The following is a 10,299-nucleotide window of genomic DNA, read 5'->3' on the forward strand; positions in this document are numbered from 1 at the left end:
CATATAGCTAGAAGTGTTATACGTGTGAGTAATTTATGCAATAGACAAACACGTATGATAAGTTGGAGAAATTAGTCATATTAACACCGACTCTTTGGTTTATAAATATGTAATTAAAGTTAATAGAATATTATTATTAAGAAAGTGAATGAGAAAATTGTATACTCAAAACTTCAGCTTCAAAATCCTATTCATACATGTGCCTTACGAAATAATATTTCACCATAATACACATGTCATCCTAACCACGGAATTGAAAGAAGCAATAGTCCGATAATATTTTGAAAAAGAGTAACAAATTAATAACGAAGTCAGTTTGGTGAAGAAAAGGATTGCACAGCCGGAGGTAGAATCAATGAGAATATCTATAGTACTTAGGTGTGTATAAACCATACTTTTAATTTTACATGTTTCACATGCTTCTTTATTCTGAGTTCTGGTGAAGAGATTAATTATATAATATGATGTGAACCTAATATGATTATATGTTGTTTGTTATTAATGATAGAATATGATCTGGCTGCGTGGGACTGGTGCAATGGATATATTTATAAACTATATTGGAATTCTTTGGTGGAATATGATGTGAAGAAATGGATATGTTTTTTATTTTAGATTAAAGTACATGAATCATATGATTAAAGAGGATCTGTGATGGTCTTGCCCTGGATCCGATATTACAGAGAGACCTACGGGTCAAATACAGAGGGACCTTCCGGTCAAATACAGAAGGACCTATATGTCCAATTATAGAGGGGCCTATGAGTCCAATTACAGAGGGACCTTCGGGTCATAGAAGAATCCCGAACAGATATCAGGCTTGATATGTAACAGAATAATAAAAAGGAATAGAGAGACATATGCATATGTATATTTTATTTATATTGCTTCTGGATATATGTGTTGGTTAAAGAATATGTTTCGTGTGTGATGTGAGATTAAACGTGGAATTTAGATACGTAAGCAAATGAATAACATATAGATTTATGAGAGTGTCCCAATGCAGTCCAAAAATGTTTTATAATGGTAAATTATTAATAGTGTTGTTGGGTTAATGTGTAGTTTAATAAATATGTAGGTAAGATTGAAAAATTAAAATTAGTTGATGAAAATGTGTTTTTTAATATTTTTTATGTCAATAATCAATGGTTTATTTATATTGGACATGTTAATGGCTCAGTGTACATATTTGCCTTTTATTTAGGTTTTGTGCAAAGCTTCTTAAAGAATTGATGTAACTTTTGAGCCTTTTTACTATTATCTTTGACTGATTGTGAATCAGTCAATAAATCAAGCTTTTGTTTTATACAATTTACCTTTTGCATCATATATGTATAAAAGAATTAAAAATAATAAATTATGATATTTTAAGATATGCTTAATATTCATCCAACTCAACTATACTTTTTTGTTGATTTATCAATGACTATCCAACCACACCATTATATATTTATTTTTATTAATTTTTTTATAATAATATTATAACATGAAATATTATACATTGCATAATAAAAATTGATAAAAAACACAATAGATGATAGACTAAAGTTGTATAAAATAAACAAATAAACAACATAAATTACAGTAATTGAAATATGAAATACATAATTGGTGCTCAAAACATAAGATGAAAATTAGTAATAGTAATTTTGAGAATCGAAGAATATGTTACTCTCATCACCATTTATAGTGAACAACAAAGAAGACTACAACCAAAGAAGACTGATTATATGAGAGAAAAAGATGATATTTTTTATGATAAAAAAAATATAGCAAATGTGGTCTCTACTTATAGAGGATGAAAATTTGTAAATTTTGGTATAATTTTTATAATTACTTAATATAGTAGATAAAAGATATATAATTTTTTTAAAAAAATATTTATAAACCAATGAGATTGTGTCATTTGATTTATTTATTGACCATTGGTTTATGGAGTAGTATCTTATTAATCACCACAATAAAACTCATTCAAGTTTTGTATGTGTATTATGCAATGTATAATGGTGCTTTATTCAATGACAATCTATCAAGTCATGCATCTTACATAAATTTATATAATACATTCTAAAAGATGTATACAATATACTCAAAAAAATTCATGAATCTGAGCGGGAAAATAAAAATTCTTACAACTTGACATTTATATATGTATGAATATAGATATAGATGTATAGATTACATCGGCTCTTGGTTTATCATTTTTCGATAAAATATGGATATTTAGTTGATATAATTGATAAGTACTCCATATTTTAACAATATACATTTAAAGTGATTATTTATAATTTTAATCTTTCCACGTAAATAAATGTCCATAATAGTATAATGTTTTAGAATTACATTTAAAGTGATAATTATAATTTTAAGCTTTTGTTTTGTACAATGGACAATTTAATTTTTGCATCATATATGTATAAAAGAACCCAAATAATAAATTATTATATTTTAAGATATGCTCAATATTCAACCAACTCAACTATACCTTTTTTTTATGATTGATTTATCTGTGATTATTCAACCACACAATTATATACTTATTTTTATAATAATATTATTAGATGAAATATTTATTATTGCATACCAAAAATTGATAAAAAAAAAAAAACACAACAAATGGAAAGATAAACAAATAAACAACATAAATTATAGTAATTGAAATATGAAATTGAAAAATACACAATTGGTGCTCAAAATATAAGATGGAAATTAGTAATAGTAGTAATTTTGAGAATCATATAATATATTACTCTCACCACCATTCATAGTAAAAACAAAGAAGACTACAACCAAAAAAGAGGGATTATATGAGAAGAAAAGATGATATTTTTCTATGATAAAATAAATATAGCAAATGCGGTCTATATTTATAGAGGATGAAAAATTGAAAATTTTGGTATAATTTATATAATTACTTAATATAATAGATAAAAGATATATAAATTTTTTTAAAAAAATATTTATCAACCTATGAGATTGTGTCATTTGGTACATTGATTTATTGATTGATAATCACATCAATAACACTCATTCACGTTTTGTATGTGCATTATACAAAGTACAATGGTGCTTTATCCATATGAAGCATATTCCAAAAAATTTCTCTATTCTCAATGCATTCTCATATTCCCAATTCACACTGTAGAGGCTATAACGGCTATTCCTATTCCACTATCATAAATTGCTAATTCAACTTTTCCTTTCATTTGTGCAAAGAAAGAATTGTACAACATACTGATATATGGATTATATAAAATTTTGTTATCAATTTGGAAGAAAATATTTTTTTATGTTATTAATCAATAGTGTATTTTTATCTCATATTTTATAAAACCATACAAAGATTGACTCATAGTATACATTTGCACTTTATTAAGATTTTGTGTTCAAAACTTCTTAGAGAAGCTATATAATTTATGTAACTTTTGGACTTTTTTATTATCTTTGATTGAGTTTAAATCAATCAATGGGAAATTTACTTTTTGCATCATATATGTATAAGAGAACCTAAAATAATAAATTATAATATTTTAAGATATGCTCAATATTCAACAAACTCAACTATACTTTTTTTGTAATTTATTAGTGACTATCCAATCACACCATTATATATTTATTTTTGTTAAATTTTATAATAAAAAATTACATGGTAAATTTATTATTGCACACTAAAAATTGATAAAAAGCACGATAAATGATAGACTAAAATTGTATAAAATAAACAGCATAAATTACCGTAATTGAAATATGAAATTGAAAATACACAATTGGTGCTAAAAAAGATGAAAATTAGTAATAATAATTTTGGAGCATATTAATAATCTATAGTTTTTGGAAGTATACATGGAGTATATTAATATTCTATAGTTTTTGGAAGTATACATGGAGTATATTAATATTCTATAGGTTTTGGAAGTATATATTAAATTAAAACTAAATTTATCACTAATTAATATTACTAACATTAAAAGATACGATGAGATGGTCTCTCTATTTATTTCAACTTTTCAAGTACATAATAAAATACTATAAATTAATGCCATCATTCCTGTAAATTTAATAAGAGGAAATAATATAGTACTCCATTTTATTATATAGATATATAAGGAAATATTCATAAAAGTGACTAATAGACGTGTAGTATATGTGCAATAACATTATGCTTCAACTTGTGTTTTCACATCTGTATGTATAATTGTTTCTGAGTGAAAATAAAGAAAAGTGATTGATAAACGTACAATTTTATAAACTACACGTATATACACATAATGCATGCCGTATTACTTTTTAAATTAGTTTTTATAATAGTCAAAAAGGATAATGCATGCTAGATTACTTTTTAAATTAGTTCGAAGTTTGTTTGGATTTTATTTACTACACCTATAATTTATAATTGCATTATACAATGATATCGTATTATTTTACCTTTGCTGAGATTCCTATAATTGTTAATATGTTGTGCTCTAATCTATGCAATAAAATATGAGTACATGCAATATGGTTATTATATTTTGTTTTACATAATAGGATTTATTTGTCGATATTTAATGTTTAATATATATATCTGCATTTTTTTTGTTTTCTGTTGATGATAAATGTATTTGTTAAACTGATATTATGTTATTGGTGTTTGTATATTATGATTTGCATATCTATTGAAGCTAAGTTTCTGCTTTTGATTTATATTCTTAGAGTCGTTATATTGTACTCCCTTCGTCCCACTTAAGATGACACGTTTTCCTTTTTAGTTTGTCCCAACTAAGATGACACATTTCCTTTTTTGGAAACTTTCTCTCTCCAATTAATACACCCAACCACTTTTTCTCACCCCTATTAAAATATTCATCTTTCTTTCTCTCTCTATTTTAATACTTTCACCCACCTTTTCTCTCTCCAATTAAACACATTAACCAACAACTCATAAAATCATGTGCCGGCTAAGGAATGTGTCATCTTAGCCGGGACGGAGCGAGTAGTGTTTATTTATTTCTTTCGTTAATGTGGAAAGTTGTGAATCATGGTTTTAATTCTGTGAGGAATTATTAATAGGGTAATATAACTTGAAAGATGTGTTATTGCTAAAGTATTTTGTTTGATTTTAGTATAAGTTGATTATTGCCTTTATGGATTGGTAGGTTAAAAGGATTTGAATTCTTTGTAGTGTATTTAAGAAAATAATTAATGAAGAGTTTAAAATTGTATTGATTTAGTGGCTGAGGGAGAATGGATAAGGAAATACAATATTATCTCTAAATTTTCACAATTATTACGCATAAGATTTACTTTCATTTGCACTTGGGTTGTTAAATAATATTTTAAGATTATACGCAATAATGAAGTGCATCTCATATTTTCAATAGGGATAATTTAGATTTTCTTTTTGACCGAAAACTAAGCATAATTATAGGGATATACATAAATATTTAAAATTGTATTCAATATTTTATACATATGCATTCTCCATTGACAACTCAGTAACTAATTACAATTGTAATTAGATGAATACGTAATTAACTACGAATGTCGTCAGCTGCGCCACGCGCTGGGGGATGCACTAACACTTTAGATTCTCTTAATTATTGTACTTTGTTTGTACAAACTAAGTTGGTACATAATTTTTTGGTATGAAATCTTAAAATAATCTTCTTAGTCTTGACTAGAGAGAGTATGTTTTTCTTATAAATTTATAAGAAAATATGTATTCTTAAATATTGTATTCTTAAATATTGTACTCTCTTTGTCCCAATTAAGTTGGTACAAAACTTTTGGGCACAAAATGTGTTAAATAATTTCCTTTATTCATATCTCGCACGAATTATATGATTTACTACGAATTTTCTCAGCTGCGCAACGCGCAGGGGATATACTAGTTATCCCTAATATTAAGATTCATCATAAATCCAAAAGGATTATAACTCAATTGTTTACAAATCTAATATATAGTTTGATCTTTTAAAAAATACTTCTTCCATCCATTAAATATTGTCCATATTTTTGATCCATCATAAATTATTATCTACTTATTTCTATTATGTATAAACAAATTTTATTTTTCACTAATTCATTAAACTCACATTATATTATAAACTAATATATAAAAATAGAATATTTCTTTCGCATTGAAATCTGATTAAACCTCAAGAATAATATTTATAATATTACTAGAGACTCGGAAGAGATCACCTATAAGAGCATCATCCACAATGGTCGGCGAGCGACCGGCTAGCCGATTCTCGGCGCTGGTCGGTCCGCTCGTCGAACCATTGCAATCAGTGAGCGTGGAATCGGCGAGCGCTCGCCGATTCCCGGGCGTTGGTCGATGCGCTCGCCGATCCGCTCGCCGGCATTGTAGGCTGGCGATCGGCGAGCGATCAGCCATCGCATTTTTTTAATTAAATTTTTGAAACACTATACATACGCGATTTTCATGTCATTTTCATTCGCACCACTTGTTTTAACGAGTTTTCTCTCTCTCTTAATTTCTGTACAAGAGCAACAACACGAAATGGATAACAACAGCAACATCGCGAAATGGATAACAACAACGAGTTTACTCCAGCGACGAGCGGGACTCAAACTCTCACGGTATCCGCGGGAGCGGGATGGGGGCAGATGGGCGGCGGGTACTACAACATGTACCCTTGGCAGCAGATGATGCCCGGTGGGGGAGCCGGGATGCAGATGCCCGATGCCGCAGATGATGTCGGGGTGGCAGGCAGGGGTGCAGCCCGTGATGCAGGGGACGCCGGGGGGGGGGGGACAATGTCTATCGCCCCACTCTTGATTTTTTGACTGCGTCTTCCCACACATCGACCCCAGTGGAGACTCAATTCACTGGAGATGAGACTTTCTCCTTAGATGAGTTGTTGGAACAAGTCGATCGATACGATGCCACTCCCAGGGATATAGGGGGAGTCGGTCAGGGGCGGGAGTAGGGTCGGGGCGCACCGAAGAAGAAGAAGAAGAAGGGCAAAAAGGTGGTAGGCGAGTCGTCGCAACTGGCTGATGACGACAGTGTACGGAGGAAGTGGACGGATGATGAGAACGTCGCGCTATCCAAGGCTTGGGTGTCTATTTGTGATGATCCCCTCGTTTCGAACAATCAGAGGATCGTCAACATGTGGGCTAAAATTACAGCAGCCTACAAGAGGAATTGCCCGCATGGGAAGGCATACACCGGGGAGGAGTGCCGGAAGGGGTGGGAGCGAATCAGGGCTGCGGTCTCCCGATTTGCGGGCTTGTACACCAACGCCCTCCGCATAAAGACCAGTGGCCAGACTAACGAGGATTGCAGGAGGATAGCGGAGAAAGCCTTCTCCGTGCCGGGGCTGTATAAGGAATTCACCTACTGGAACTGCTATCTGGTGCTGATGGATTCCGAGAAGTTCCGGGCGGGTGTCGATGCTGGCTGGCCAAAGAAGCAGCGGCTGAACTATGCCGGTGATTACAGCAGCAGCAGCGGTGGTTCCCACGACCTCCCCGAGGATGTTCAGGAGTTCCCGTCCCCTCCATCCTTCGGTCGCCGCACTCGCCCGATTGGTTAAAGGAGGGCGCAACGGGCTGCGAGGGGAGTCGCCCAGGGTCCCAGGAGGTCCAGTCGGCATCCCCCCTGCTAGCAAGTCGCCAGCCGAGCTCGCCTTCTACGCGCATCAACAAACGCGTAAATAGATGCACAAGATCTTAGTTGAATGGAGGGAGGCAACTAACCCCATGGAGAAGAGGTTTCTTCACTCAATGCTCGAGAGTATGCGGGTCGATTTGGATACCGCCGCGGCACAGTTGGGGGGATCAGACGCGGGCTCAGATGCCGGGGTCCCGGGTGGTGGCAAGGACGGCGGCGACGGAGACGGCGCGAGGAGTAGAGTGGGGCGGAGGCTCGTGTGTGGAAGCCCAAATTTTTTTTTATTATGTAATTTTTTTTTAGTTAATGTACTTTTTTTATTTAAATAAAATTAACGAATTTTCCCGTATATGTGTCGTAAATTTAATTCCGTATTTTGTGTTTAATTCTGTAAATTTAGTTATTTTTTTAATAGTGCTAATGATGTGGCTAGCCTATTGCTTGTCTAGTTGCTTGTCCTGATGATGTGACAGGAGGAATTTTAGTGCTGATGATGTGGCAGGAGGAGTTTGTGGCTAGCCTATGGCTTGTCTATGGCTGGCCTATTGCCATTGTGGATGCTCTAACATATGCTACAACATCTCCAAATACATGACTTAGGAACAAATAGATCCCATTTGGAAAATAAAAACATTTTCCAAAATAACCTCTCTCCTCCACCACTGTTTCTTTCTTATTTTCTCTCTCACTTTAATAAAAAAATACTATTATTACTTAATTTATTTAAAAGTTGAAAATATTGTAAAAAATATATAAATTATTTTTACACAACATTTTTTATTTGTATTTATATTTCTTGTTTTCACTTCGCTGCATTTTGAAACATAACATCAGTCTGGGTATCAAATCTTTATTTTTATCACTAATTTTTCTTTATAATTAAACAACCTATGCCCTATGCCCTATCTTATTGAGTCAAATTAGTTCATTTAACATCAGTCTGGGTATCAAATCTTTATTTTTATCACTAATTTTTCTTTATAATTAAACAACCTATGCCCTATGCCCTATCTTATTGAGTCAAATTAGTTCATTTATCTAAAAAGTTTTATTTTTATGTATACTATGGGCTCGTTTGATACCCTTGATATGCCAAGGTAATGGTTCTTATCTGGTAAAAAACATGTGTTTGATATCAATGTTAGCAAGATTCAAAGCCCGTCGGGCCACTGAAAGCCTATCTCGACCCGTATGAACAGTGTGCAAAATTCACTGTTGGGTCCATTTTGGTATCTTACAAAAATTCGTGAGATAATAAACTCATAAATGAGACCAACATCGACGACCTATCAAGTAACGAAAGATCTTCTTCAACTCGCCAATGCTCCTTTCCCGGATTTCGATGAACCCGCAACAACGCGACAAGATTCGCTATATCTGGGGCCTAGTCAACATGGCGTACATCAAACCCCCTACCGTATTAGAGTCCCGGACTCGAGACATGTACTCCACCTCAACTTCGATTCTGCATGATTAGATGACAAATGAATGTTTGTGGCATTGAGTATCAAAAAATTTTTAGATGCAGACATCCCAAATTTGATAAAATTTTTCTAAGCAGCTCTTCCCCGTGAGTAAAAGCTTCTTCTTTTCTCTATCTCTACAAATCTCCATGCCCAATTTTCTTCGCAACACCCAAATCCTTCATATCAAACTCAAGACTAAGAGAGCCAACTCGTATTTCGATTTCGACTTAAAATATGAGCATATCATCCACATATAGAACAAGATAGACCATAGAACCATCATCCCCTTGGCGGATACCACAATAATCATACATTTCGCTAAATTCCAAACCTTGATCATGTAGTCAAAACCTTTCTATACCCCCGCCGAGATCGCTGTCCATACAAGGACTTCTTCAACTCGCACATAATCTTCCTTGCCTGAACCAAATCCTCTAGCAGTCATGTAGATATTTTCCCTCAAGTAACTGTGAAAAATGTCGCCTTCACATCTAGTTGCTCAAGCTCCAAATCATAATGTGCAACTATCGCAAGAACACTGATGGAAATGTGTCTCGACCACAAATATCTCATTATAGTCAACCCCTCTTTCGGTGAACCCTCGCAACTAGACGAGCCTCGTATCTAATGCCCTCATCCGGTGGTCTTTCTTCTTCTTGAAAATCCATTGAGTGACAATATTTCTCCCTTGGGCCGTGGAACCAATTCCCAAGTCATTTCCCTTCAAAAGTGATTCTATCTCTTTTTTCCATTGAACAGCCATTTGGCACGCTTGGCTCCAAATCCCTTCTTCGGGGAGGGGGTTCATTCGCCAAGGCTCATCTTCGACCTACGGCAACCCGAATGCATATGCCATCATATCCTAAAAACCATACCTCAACGGAGGCTTCACATATGTCCTCCTAGTTCCGTCAATAGCAATGCTTTTTCCCCGACAAGCTTTGGATGAACATCTCAACTGGTATCAGCCAAAGAGAGTTGTTTATCTTCCACCTTGAGTTGGATTCACTCACATCGTGAGTGACTTAGCTCCACCTCTCATCAACACCCCCAAATCCCCCGACAATAATTCACAAAGGAGTTAACATGAGTTTTCATCTAAGACCACATTCCGACGAAAAAATTGTTCTCCAAGACACCCGATTCTAATACCCCTTAACTCCTTCTCCATAACCAAAAAATACCCCTTCTTAGCTCTTTGGGTCCAATTTA

The sequence above is a fragment of the Salvia hispanica genome, chromosome 3, assembly GCF_023119035.1.
Source record: "Salvia hispanica cultivar TCC Black 2014 chromosome 3, UniMelb_Shisp_WGS_1.0, whole genome shotgun sequence".
Lineage (NCBI taxonomy): Eukaryota > Viridiplantae > Streptophyta > Magnoliopsida > Lamiales > Lamiaceae > Salvia > Salvia hispanica.